The sequence below is a fragment of the Anabrus simplex genome, chromosome 2 (assembly GCF_040414725.1).
Source record: "Anabrus simplex isolate iqAnaSimp1 chromosome 2, ASM4041472v1, whole genome shotgun sequence".
Classification (NCBI taxonomy): domain Eukaryota; kingdom Metazoa; phylum Arthropoda; class Insecta; order Orthoptera; family Tettigoniidae; genus Anabrus; species Anabrus simplex.
This window is the reverse complement of record NC_090266.1, coordinates 625,503,225-625,516,940: the sequence shown is the minus strand read 5'-3', so window position 1 is coordinate 625,516,940 and position 13,716 is coordinate 625,503,225.

Here is a 13,716-nt window from a genome sequence, read left to right as displayed (position 1 = left end):
ATCATGGCTGATCAGACGAAAGAGGAGAGGATGTTGCGCAGTGGACGGGCGATAAAAGGCAATAATGTATTGAGTTCAGAGGAAGAGTTGTGTAGTCTTGTAGAGGAAATTGAAGATAGAAGTGTAAGTAGTATGGAGAGTGAAGGCAAACAGAAAGAAGTCAGTATGGAGTCAGATGATAGTAGGATGGGGGGCGAAGCGGAAGTAAACACTAACAATGAAAGTAATAATAATGATCAGTTAATGGGAATGATGCAGTTAATGTTAAGTAAGATAGAGGACAGTAAAAATGAGCTTAAAAGTGAATTAGAACAAACTAACACTAAAATTGAGAATATTAAATATGAACTTAAAGAACAGTTAGAGCAAACTAAAGCTGAATTAAGTAGGGAGATGAGGGAAAATAAGGAGGAAGCGAATCGGAGAATGGACGAACACAGTAGGCAGTTACGCGATCTGGTGGTAAAAAATGAACATTTTAATAAGCGATTAGAGGACCAGGAAAGTGAATATGTACGGCAAGGGAAAAAGGTAGAAGAAAAGTTTGCGGAACAGAGAAGTGAATTCCTGGAATTAATGGGGAAGGAAAACAACTCTACTAGGGAGGAAGTAATGAGGCAGGTCACTAGTATTGATAAGAGAGTTGAGACTCAAAGAGGGGAAATACGGGTATTTAAAGACCACGTCCAACAAGAGATTGACACGGTAAAGCTTAGAATAGAAGATGAGACCCGGGCAAGTGAAGAAAGATTTGCGATAGCTGAAGAGAATAAGATTGAAATTAGGACATTGAAAGAGAAGCAGGTTAATTTGGAGAGAGAAATTGATAGGAGAGACAGAGATGTAGAATGCCGGATGGAGAAAGCAGAAAATAAGTTAAAACAGGTGGCAAAGGATAAACAGGTTTTCACGGGAAGGCAATGTCTAGGAAATAGCTACATTAGGGAAATTGAACTACCTAAATTTAATGGGAAACAAACGAACCCGCTAGATTTCCTTAAGATGATAGAGAAACGGTTTGAAAAGCGTCTAGAGGAAGGGTCTATGGACTGGGAAGACGTTATGGAAAATATTGACCATGCTTTTGTAGGAGAAACTCGGTCTTGGTTCATGGTATATAGGCAAACGATGACGAACCTGAAAGAATTCAGAAATAAATTTAGAGAGAAATTCTGGAATGAAGCGATACAAGCTAGGGAGAGAGAAAGGGTGGTATTTGGGAGGTACAAACAGCATGAAGGAGTTACTATGACCGAGTACTTCCTGGCACATGTCATGATTTGTCAGAACTTAGATGGTATAACCGAGGGGTCTGATGTAGTAAGACTACTTTTGAGACATTTTCCGGACAGGGTGAGAGAAGCGGCCTGTATGCAAAAAGTTGGAACTATTCAGGAGATGGAGAACCTACTAGGCAGTTTTGATGCGTTAGGTAACCTTAGAAGTAGAACGGAGAATATTCAGAACTTTAGTCATCACAACGGAATGAGACATAACGGTAGTACACAGAATCACGAAACTCGCAATCAGTTCAGACCTCAGCAGAACAGCAGGAGAGGAGCAACTGAATATAGGACAGGAAATTCCCCACGGAGGCCAGAGCAATGTACTAATGAGTCCAACGTCAATACACAAAGGGAACCTTTAAACTAACGAGAGGCTGTAATGTTAGGTCAGAATTCCAGCCTAGTAAGAAGGTAGCGAAGTGTCTTGCCATGAAAGTGTTACCATATGACCTCGATGTTAGAGACGATTTGTTGTATGAACCCGAGCAGAATAATGGAGATTCAAGTAATAAAGTAGTCAATCCCGTTGTTAAATTGAAAGTTTGGGGGGCGTGGGTTAAAGTTTTGATTGATTCTGGTAGCCAAATATCATGTATTAGTTCTCAGTGGTATGAGTCATTAGTGAAACAGGGTATTCAGTTGGAGGAAATGCCGGTTAAGTCTACTTTCATCATTACGGCTGTTGGAAAGAGGTCTAAGCAAATTTGTAAACAAGTAGCTGTCCCGATCTGTATTAATAATTTTATTAGCGTTCAGATATGTTTGGTAATTCCGCATTTAATATTTGATCTTATCTTGGGATCTGACTGGTTAACGTTAAAAGTGGCTCAGTTAAATTACAATGATCTAGTGCTAAATTTGAGGTGGAATAATGAGGATATTAAGGTCAAGTTTGAGGAGGAAATTCAGAGGAAAACGGAAGTTAGTACAGTGTGGAGAATGAGAGAGGTTTCTAAAGTTAATGAAGAGGCTAGTGAGGGCCTGAAGTTGTGTCAGTTGTGGATTCATGAGGATAAAATATGTGGCTTGAAAGAAGCCGTAAGTAGAAATGAGTTGAATGAAGTCCAGAAGGACAAGTTATTTGAAGTGTTATGTGAACACGTGGAGATTTTCTCCGAGAAACCTGGTGTTACCCATCTGTATGAACATTCTTTTTCTGTGCTGGATAAGACTCCATTCAGCGGACCGCGGTATCCGATACCACACAAATATGCAAAAGCCGTAGAGGATCAAATTCAAGCTATGTTAGCAGACGATGTGATTGAATTATCAAACAGTCAATATGTTAATCCCTTAATTGTCGTGCCTAAGTGTGATAGATCAATACGTTTGGGTATTGAATGCGAGAGCGTAGTGAGAGTATTAGGTTTGCCTGAGGAACCCCCTCGTAATGATGAATTTTACGTCCGACTGGCACGGGAGAACCTGATTAAATCTGGAGATAAACGTAAAAGGCAACAGAAACGTAAGGTACTGGATAACTTTGAGGTAGGTGATATGGTTTTGGTGAGAGTTCCCATGTTGTCAAATAGTGAGGATAAGGTGACAAAGAAATTTTTTCTTTTATATCAAGGCCCTTATAAAGTACATAGAAAACTAGGACCCTGTGCTTACAAGTTAGCGGATGGCGAGAGCGTAATGAATGGTTCATATAACATTAGTAGCTTACGGAGATACCTGTCGTGTGAGGTGGCTGAACCGGATTGTGAGATATAGGTCAGTAACTCGGGGAAGTTGCTACTTGTTATGTCAGACTACGAGTGGGATGAGTTTACGTCTCTATTGTGGTGGTATTTCCTTGTTGTGTTTGTAAACAAGGGAGGTGTTTGTGTGACGGTAGATGTACGCTTGCTCATTGACGATCGATCATCTGTTTTCCGTATGTGAGGCCATGAAATTTTATATATCTGTTTTCTGAGATGTTACAGAAGGCTAATTAAAGCTGACGACGGCAAATAATTAATTTTCCCGTATGTGCATTTCTAACTTGCAATAGTTTTACCGTGAGCTTAAATCACGTGTGTATTTGTGTGAAGTGTATTGCATCCTGCTTCAAGATAAGGTTGAAACATTCGAAAGAGTGATAAAAGTGTAAATTGTTTGTATCATATGTTTTCCATTTTTTTAATGTAAAAGATTGGAAGAGAACGTGTTACTGCTATCTAGCAAAGAATGTCGGAGAGATGGGGAGGAAAAGGACAGATAGACACTCGGCAGAGTTTGTAATCTGAATTGTATATATTATGTTATATTCTCTAGAATAATCTTGTTTTTTTCTTACAAAAGTGAAAAGTTGCTCATGATGGGCAGAACTTAGCATCTAAACCTCAAGATGAACTGAAATAACAGACAGTCGCAATGGGAAGCAGTCTAAGAGAGATATGGAAAGAGTGAGATATAATTAAGTGTATGAAAATAATGTCGCTCGTTATGGGCAGGTAATAGAGGTATTTCAAGTCAATGTGGGAGTATGTGTGTGAGTTCTCAACTCATGTGATATTTGTTAAGAACTCATGGGGGCGTACGTAACGTTCCAGACGTTACAGTGTAATTATGTTAATTTTATTATGTGTAATTAATTCAGGAATTTAACGTCATGATATTTATTTGGTATGTAATTGTATTATAATTCATGTTTAATCATTTGCTCACTATCATTTCATTACTTTGTAACTACGACTTATAAACGAGGGCTGAATATCCTAATATTCACTTAGATTCTTGCGACAGTTGGTTAAAATTAACTTGCAGTAGATTTCAGTTATCTTGCCACATCACCGAGGAGGAAGGAAGGACAAATTTAGACATCAAGTTCTGAGAAAAGCGAGCACGTGTTCACGCGTCCTAACGTAAGCTACCGTATTTCGACCAGAATTATTCGAACTGATCAACGCCTATATTTTCAAAGGAGCGTCATGTTGCCATGGATACTGATTGAAAGGACGAATAGAAGAACAGTTGATATCTTGTGTGGGACCCATCTACTCTAAAATCTAGAGTGGGGAGAGACGTGTCATCTGATTGGACCATGTGTAGCGGCCTGTAATTAGCGCGAGAGAAGGTTATAAGAGGGCGTGTTGGAGCTCCTGGAGGGGCTCTCTACAACGTCTTATTCGCTTCTGCGAGTCTCTCTACATTATTCTACGATCTTCTACGAGGCTTCTACTTGATTTTCTACTTGATTCTGCGTCTCGATACTTAGAAATTCTGAATGAGGGGTGTATAGCCACTCTCATGAGGAAGTACGTACAGCACGGCTACAAGACCGGTTTGAACCAGTCTAAGTCAATAGATAGTTTTAATCTAGATAGAAATGAAACTTCAGAGAACATTATCAGTAAAGTTGGAAGGATTCTTAATTGAGTATCCTCTCCATATAACCCAAGGTGGTTCTTCTAACTATGACGTAGGGCTTATCTCCAATATATGGGATAAAGCATAATAGGGAGTGTTAGTTTTGAAGTCATCTTCCAATTAGTGGTGGGTGCAATTTGTAAGGCAGGAATGGTACTGAGCTGCAGATGAAGAGATATCCAAGACGAACGGTGATGTTCCCGCTACAAGGAGGGAAGCTTTCCAAGGACCAGCAGAACAAGACGACATGGTGAGCAAGCGAGTTAAAGATATTGCAAGTTTTCGCGAAGTAGAGTCATTCAATTTTTTATTAAATTCATTTTCTATTTTAAATTCAGTTCTCGTTAAACCGTCGTCATTTATATTAAATATAATAAATAGTATTTTTCTAGTTTACTTTAATCAATTTGCCTTAATTAGCCTTTTAATTTCTAATTCTCCTGCTTAATGATTAGTGCACTATCACCTCACCCCTGTGATAAGAGTCTGTCCAAGCTTGATTATAAATTTTATCTTTAAGTCCTCAACTTAAAGATTGGCGCCCTTTGCTTGCTTGGTTGCATTTCTCATTTGATGATTGTTCTCCGAGAGGGGAAGTCACAACATTACCACATTATGTTGCGAGGTTGCAATTGAGACGGTGAGCGCGCCTTATGAATAATTTAAGCTTGGCTTTTGAAAAAGCTGTGCTCACGCATCAGTGCTATATCTTCTATTGGATGAGCTCTGCACGTGTACGTAACCTTTGTTGTTTTTTATTGCTGGCTTCATTTCTTGTTTCTTTTGATTTTATTATATCAATAAACCCTCATTTAAATTTAGTTGGGAGTTTATTGCTAGTAGCTTTAGTCTCATTCCTGTTCTACTTTTTGAAATGAGGACCGTTTCCAGTTCAGGGCTATGTTTGGCCTTTCCTATTCGCGGTCCACGCCTCGAATCTTCCGACGTGTGTGTTTTATGGTGAGGTAGGTTGTCGGTAAGGGCGGGGGTGCGGCTCAGTATCTAAATGCTATGGATAATAACAGTGATTAATATTATTTCTCACAGGCAAGGAACGTCAGTTGAACTACTCCATCTCTCCGCAGTTTAATTTCACGACGCTATTGTGGCAAATATCAACGAAAGTAGCCTTTAGTATTAATCATTCTAACAGTATTAGTCAATGTAACGTACTCCTTCATTCCTCTAAATTAAGATAAATAGGCAATCAAAGTCAATATCAGAACGTCAGCTGGACTGATCCATCTCTCCGCAGTTTCATTTCACGACTTTATTTTGGCAAAATTCAGCGAAAGTAACTTTTAGGAATAATCATTTTAACAGTATTAAAATTTGTAACATTCTCCATACCTCTAAATTATGATAAATCCTCAATCAAAGTCAATATATTTTCCATAGAGGAGTAGGCATTTCTACCACGAAATCTTAGGCCGCCAGCGCCACGTGACGACCTATGAAACTACTCCGATTACAGTCCGTGGACCTAATTGTCAAGGCCGGTAATGAGCTAACTAGAGCGACGCATAAAGTCGGCCGTGCATAATAACACAATAATAACATGAGTGCTTGCATTACTCTATAAATCGTAGGCATAAACAACTGCCCTATTACAATGAGTGGCCAAAAGTCATGGGAAGACACTGAATGTGATGTTACAAAGTAATAATGAGTTGCTCCTCCGCGAGCCCTCAAAACGGCAGCAATACGGCGGGGCATCGACTCTACAAGGTATTGGAATCGTTCTGGAGGGAACTGGACCCACGCATCTTGCATTGCTACTCACAATAAATTGGTCTTGTGTAGTTGGTGCGTGGTTCATGGAGCGTACACCAGCATCGAAAGCATCCCATAAATGCTCGACTAGAATAATATCGGGATCTTGAGGGCCAATCCGTGGTCGTAAATTCACTGGAGTGCTCCTCCAACCTCCTGCATGCCACCAGAGAGCGGTGACACAGCGCATTGCCCTGTTGAAACATGGAATCTCCATCAGGGTACTATAGGGCCGGAAAGGAATGAAGATGGTCTGAAAGAATGTCCACATAACGTGCACCTGTCAGCGCTCCCTGCAACAGGACGATGGGGCTTAATTGTGACCATGAGAACGCCGCCCAGACCAGAACAGAGCCAACTTCCGCCAGGACACAACCTTGTTGACGTGCAGGATCCATAGATTCATGGGACATTCGCCACACTCTCACGCGCCAATCAGCTCGGTACGACTAGAACCGGGATTCATCGGACCATGCCACACGCCGCCACTGTTCCATGGTCCATTGCCGATGTTCGCGGGCACATGCACGTCGTTGAGCTCTGTGTCGCGGTGTCAGCAAAGGGACACGAGTTGGTCTTCGGCTGGTTCAGTTGCCTTGTTACTGTCCTGGTAGAAATTGGTTCCTGACTCCCAACATTCAAGTGGGCGGTGATCTGACTCACAGTATTCCGTCGAGCGCCCAGATGGTTCTGCGGAGGCGACGTTATGTTCGTTCGTTGAACACCTGTGGTCTTCCCGTGCGGCGGGTTACGCGGGTGGTAACATTCTCTGTGCGACATTGAAGCTCCACCCTCGACACTGTTGACCTCGGAAACCCGAATTCGCGTGTGATCTCCGCAATGCTATGTCCCACGCGCCGTGCGCTGATGTTCAGCCCACGTTCAAAGTCCGATAACTCGCGGCGTGTTGCCATCTTCACGACACTGGTGTCTGTTACAGACTGCTCACCTACTCCGCAGCTAGCCGCAACGCTGAGGTGTCATACACGGCACATTTTCTAATGGGACACCCCTTCCCGCGACTTTTGGCCACTCAGTGCAGTTTGTGCGGGTTGCCAATGCCATATTTAAAAAAAAATCATTTTGCCTACTTTTGTCAATTATCACTGAATGCAGCGTGATGGCTATGGGGTGAAACCACTATTCAGATTTCGGTAAACTCATACTCAAAATTTGTGGTTACTCTTTGTGACCAAAAATGCTTCAAAGGAGAAAAATTCATGTTTTTGCCATATTTGTCCCATTTCACGAGGAATGTCTCGTATATGTTACCAAGAAAACTTTGCTGCTCGATCTGTTTAGAGAGTGTGTTGAGACTAAAACGCACTGTGAATTGCCGTAATCACGTGCCAAATGAGAGTAGTGTGCGCCTGGAGGCGTGTCAGGCAAATGGTCAACGCAGCATATGCTCACAGCTGAAATGTCAAGCGTTCGGATCAGCTGAGCATTGCATTTGTATACGTTCACTGTTCGGGGAAAAGAGTTTCAGTCAAAGTGCGCAACTCTTCAGCACAGGCAATTTAATGCCTGCGTGTTTTGTTCTAGAAAATTACTTTTGACTTATTGATTACATGGAAATGGATGCTTTAAATAATACAGTATAATAGTTTATGTAGTTACTTGGAAATGAAGAAAATCTGACTTTGTATTTTTCGGGCCAGACTCTCACACTGACTTCTCCTGTTTTGGCACAGGCTCACACTGAATTGTACCCAATTTCTGAAGAATCATAACAAGCAAATATCTTGCCTTCTAATAAGATTCTAAATTATTTAATTGTTAATTTAATGTAACGATGAACTTGGTAGGAGTTAATAAACCATCACAAACCCCATCGGGTCACGTTGCGCGAAGCGAAGAAACAACAGACAGGGATCTAAATGATCGATTTCTTGCCCACTCTGTAATAAAATAGAGACCAAATACTGTGCCTTCCACGCCGGTTCTTTTCAGTCTGTAAGATTATTTGCTTAGTCTGGCCGTAATAGTATAAATTGACTTATATTTTATCGCCATCGACCAAGTTTTAAAACTGAGTTATACTAAAACAATGTCCAGCTCCATGGCTAAATGGTTAACATGCTGGCCTTTGATCACAGGGGTCCCGGGTTCGATTCCCGGCAGCGTCGGGGATTTTAATCATCATAGGTTAATTCCGCCGGCAAGGAGGCTGGCTGTATATGTCATCTTCATAATTTCACCCTCATCACGACGCGCAGGTCGCTTACGGGTGTCAAATCAAAAGACCTGCATCTTGCAAGCCGAACATGTCTTCGGATACTCCCGGCACTGAACGCCATACACCACTTCATTTTTTCATTTACTAAAACAATCAAGGTATCTTACAAATAATAGAGTATATGTTCACGTGTACTCCTAATATCAAGCTGTAGAGCACGCTTTGGACATTAATGTCTCACGCTCTTTTTCCCGACCAGTCAAGATATTTTGCTATCCCTTACAGGGATATGAGATTAATCAATAAGACTGCTTTCGTTTACGTCTGTCCTCCTCCACGTCTACGACCCCCATTCATGTTGACACCACATGATAAGCAGGAGGTTCGGGAGAGAGTTGTTGGCTTCATTGCAGTAGGATGCTCATCAGCCTTAGGCAATTTGATATTCAATACTGCACTTCAACGTTATCTTTATCTTACCGCTGTAGCCCTCTCTCCTCCTTTATAATCTGCTGCACATTTAAATAGTCTTGCAGTCCCTATGTGAGTTCTTCCGCAAAGTGCACTCTATAAGATGTTAAAATCGATGCAATGCCTCTGTGGTGCAGTAATTAGTGTGATTAGCTGCCATCCCCGGAGGCCCGGGTTCGATTCCCGGTTCTGCAATCCTCGAAGTTTCCCGTGGTTTCCCACTTCTCCTCCAGACAAATGCCGGGATGGTACCTAAATTAAGGCCACGCCCGCTTCCTTCGCTCTTCCTTGTCTATCACTTCCGTCCTTCATATCCCCCGCAATACCCTGTTCAGCATAGCAGGTGAGGCCGCCTGGGTGAGGACTGGCCGTCCTTCCCAGTTGTAACCCCCGATCCAAAGTCTCACGCTCCAGGACACTGCCCTTGAGGCCGTAGAGGTGGCATCCCTCGCTGAGTCCGAGGGAAAAACCAACCCTGGAAGGTAAACGGATTGAAAAGGAATGAAATGCCGTATGGCTTTTAGTGCCGGGAGTGTCCGAGGACATGGTCGGCTCACCAGGTGCAGTCTTTCGATTTGACATCTGTAGGCGACCCGCACATCGTGATGAGGATGAGATGATGATGAAGACGACCCATACAGCCCCTTGTTAGAGAAATTAATCAATGATGGTTAAAATTCCCGACCCTGCCGGGAATCGAACCCGGGACCTCTGTGACCAAATGCCTGCATGGTAACCATTTAGCCACGGAGCCTAGCAGTAAACGAATTAAGAAAGAAAGAAAAAAAGAAAGAAAGAAAGAAAGAAAGAAAGAAAGAAAGAAAGAAAGAAGAAACAGAGTACGTTATAATAATAATAATAATAATAATAATAATAATAATAATAATAATAATAATAATAATAATAATAATAATAATAATAATAATAATACCCGTGTGGGGATTTACCGGTTACCTCCATCGGGCGCGTCCCATTGGAATTGGGGAAGCTCGCTGGCTCTGCCGCCAGCAGAGTCAGAGCGTAGTAGGGAAATAAAATACCACCGTGAAAAAAAAACTGGTCCCTTGCCAGGGTTACGGCGAAGACTGGTAAATGACCAGAAGCCAGAAAACATCTTGAGGCAACCTCTAGGACTAACAACCCTAGTTGTAAAAGGATGGGTACCCGTCCAAAGCAAAGTCAAGTCAAAAAGCATGATGGCACAACATTTCAAGAAACATACCCCAGGGGGTAAATATTCGGATAAATCCCTCGTCGTGAACGCCACGGCGCACGAGTCTCGTTCGGATTCTGTGGGAGACTCGACATCATGCAAGAGACGAGTCGGAGCGTCTCGGTGTACCCCGAAGAGTCAAAAACTCAGGCCAAAATCTAAAACCTTTCTAGCAACTTTCAACATAAATTCACTTACACAAACTGGCAAGCTGAAAACCCTCACCAAAGCTCTTCACGAAAATCAGATATCCATAATGGCTCTACAGGAAACAAGGTACCCAGATGAAGAGATTTTTGAATCCGAAGGCTACCGATTTTTCAAGAGCAAAGCGCAAAGAGGAATCTTCAATGGAGCTGTGATGCTTGGAACCGCGTTTGCTGTTAGAACCCAGATCCTTAAATTGGTTGCAAATTTAGGAACCTGTGAATGACAGATTGTCTATACTCACAATTAAATGCGCGAACAAAACCTACACCCTAGTTAACGCACATGCTCCTACAAACGATAAGAACAAGTCTGATCCAGACGAAGTTGATAATTTCTGGGACCTACTGGATGAAAAAATAAACAAAATCCCCAAACACCATGTCAAGCTTCTTTTGGGTGACTTCAATGCCCAACTAGGTCGTGAACAGAAGTACAAGTAAGTTATAGGAAATTACCCTGCTCACAAAAGAACCAATCCCAACCACAAAAGACTGGTGGCGAAAATCACAACCTGCAGGTCATGTCGACCCACTTTCGCCATCTACCCAGAAAGCAAATGACTTGGCGTTCTCCCGTCCAAGCTCTTGGAGAGTTCCAAATTGATCATGTTGCAATCTCCAGGAGAAATAACCCTGAGATTATGAATGTCAAGGTAAAGAAAGGCATCAATGTGGCCTCAGATCATTATATGTCTCTTATCAAATTCAAACCAATTCCCGCAAACATAAGGAAGACAACCAAACAGATCACACGCATCGACAATGATAAACTTCGGCAAAGGGTCGAGGAGTTCCAGGAGAAGGCTAGACCAAATGACTGTGACTTTAACAACGCCAAATGTCTCCTTGTTGAGGCCGCCAAAGACGTTGCAGAACTCAAGAGAAGCAAAAAGCATGCCTGGTGGAATAGTACCTGCGAATCAGTCCTCCAAGAAAGACTCAATGCGTGGAAACAGTACTACTCTACGAAATCAGAAAATGATTGGAAAACCTACAAAACCCAACGTGCCCAAGCAGCTAGGGTGCTCAGAACTGACAAACGTAAATACGAAAAATCTCTCATTGAAAAGATAGAACAAAACTTTAGGAAGAATTAAAGCAGAGAGTACTACAGAGCCTTCAAACGCAAACTCACTGGCTATAAACCACCATCTCTATGCTTTGAGCGAAAAGACGGCACACTGACGACGTCATATGAAGAAAATTGCAGCATTCTGGCAGACTACTTCAAGAATTTACTTAATTGCTCTAAACCGCAAAGCCCCATTTAAACCAAGGAACCCTTACTCAGGTACCCAGATTCCAGACCACCCGACAGAGATGAAATCAAGCGCCACATTGCCCGTCTCAAAAATAACAAAGCGCCGGGGAAAGACTCAGTAGTAGCAGAACTATGGAAATATGCCCCAGAGGAATCACTTGATATCTTGCAAAAGCAAATAGAAGACATTTGAAACAAGGGGACCCTATCCGAAGATTGGAAAATAGCTTTGATCCATCCATTACACAAAAAAGCAGCATGAAGAATATCAACAACTACAGAGGAATAACTTTGCTACCCATGACTTACAAAATTCTATCACTTGCCATCCTGGAGCGTTTGGAAGCACAAGTCGAACATGAAATAGGTGAATACCAAGGAGGGTTCATAAAAGGTCGCTCAACAGCTGAACAGATCCAAAATCTCAAAACGATCATCAGATATTTTACACTAAGGTCCAAGCAGTATGTGTCTGTCTTTGTGGACTTTAAGAAAGCGTACGACTCCATTGACCGGGAAGTCCTGCTAAACATCTTAAATGAATTTGGAGTTGATTTGAAACTGCTGGCATTAATTAGAGCCACCCTGACCGATACAAAATCCAAGGTGAAGTTCCACGGATGTCTCTCGCATTCCTTTGACATCATAACAGGAGTCCGACAAGGTGATGGGCTATCCCCGATACTCTTCAACTGTGTTCTTGAAAAGATCATCAGAACCTGGCGGGTGAGATTACAGGAAACCAACTACAGTCCATTGAGAATAGGAACCAAATCCAAGGGGATCGCAACAGACTGCTTAGCATTTGCCGATGATATTGCTGTTCTCTCAAACGACATTGAAACCGCTAGAGTTCAAGTTGAAATTTTAAAGGAAATTGCCGAACAAACTGGTTTGCAGATATCGTTTGAGAAAACAGAAGTAATGACTAATATCAAAGAGGCTCCACCAAAACTCCATACAAAATACGGGGACATCAGCCGAGTAGACAAATTCAAATACCTGGGTGAGATCATCATGAAAAATGGACTGGACAAAGAAGCACTTCAGGAGCGAGTACGCAAACTGGAAATAGCCTACCAAACATCCCGCACAATCTACAACAAAAAATGCCTTTCCCAAAACACCAAGATACGTCACTATGAAACAGTTCTGAAGCCAGTAGTTCTATATGCAGCCGAAACCCTGTCTCTAAATGCCAACAAAGGACTCCTTGAAGAACTGGAGAAAAGAGAACGCAAAATTGTGAGAGGAATCTTGGGATCAAAGTACAGAAATGCAATCCATCAAAAGACATCCAACAAGGAAGTCTACAGCAAAATAGAGAAAATTACCGACACAATCAGAAAAAGACGGGCACGATTTTACGGTCATCTGAAAAGAATGGACGGAAGAAAGTTAACTAAAGAAATCTTTCACTTTCTTGATTCAAACCCTAAAACCACAATTCCCTGGTTTAGAAATACCAAAGAATACCTGCAAATGCTAAATATCTCAGCTGAAGACGCCCTTAACAGAGATCTCTTCCGCAAGAAAATATTGACGAACGGGCTAAACCGAGACGAGCAACCGAAGAGAAGACACGGTGCCCCTTGGACAGAGGAGCGTAAGCAGGCGCACTCACAAAGAATGAGGGAAATTTGGGCTCTAAAGAAGGCCAAGTTCAGTGTCAAATGCAACAAGACTTAACGTGGTCCTTGATGGCCCCAGCGAATTATTTATATAATAATAATAATAATAATAATAATAATAATAATAATAATAATAATAATAATAATAATAATAATAATAATAATAATAATAATAATAATAATAATAGAGTGTACAATCGTGTCCTCGACCCGAGGTGGTGCAGCACTTTTCAGGCACACGCCAATGGAGGCGACCTACTGCATGTACATATCAGCCTTCCTGCCGTCCGGCTCCATGGCTAAATACTGGTCTTTGGTCCAGGGAATCCCGGGTTCGAT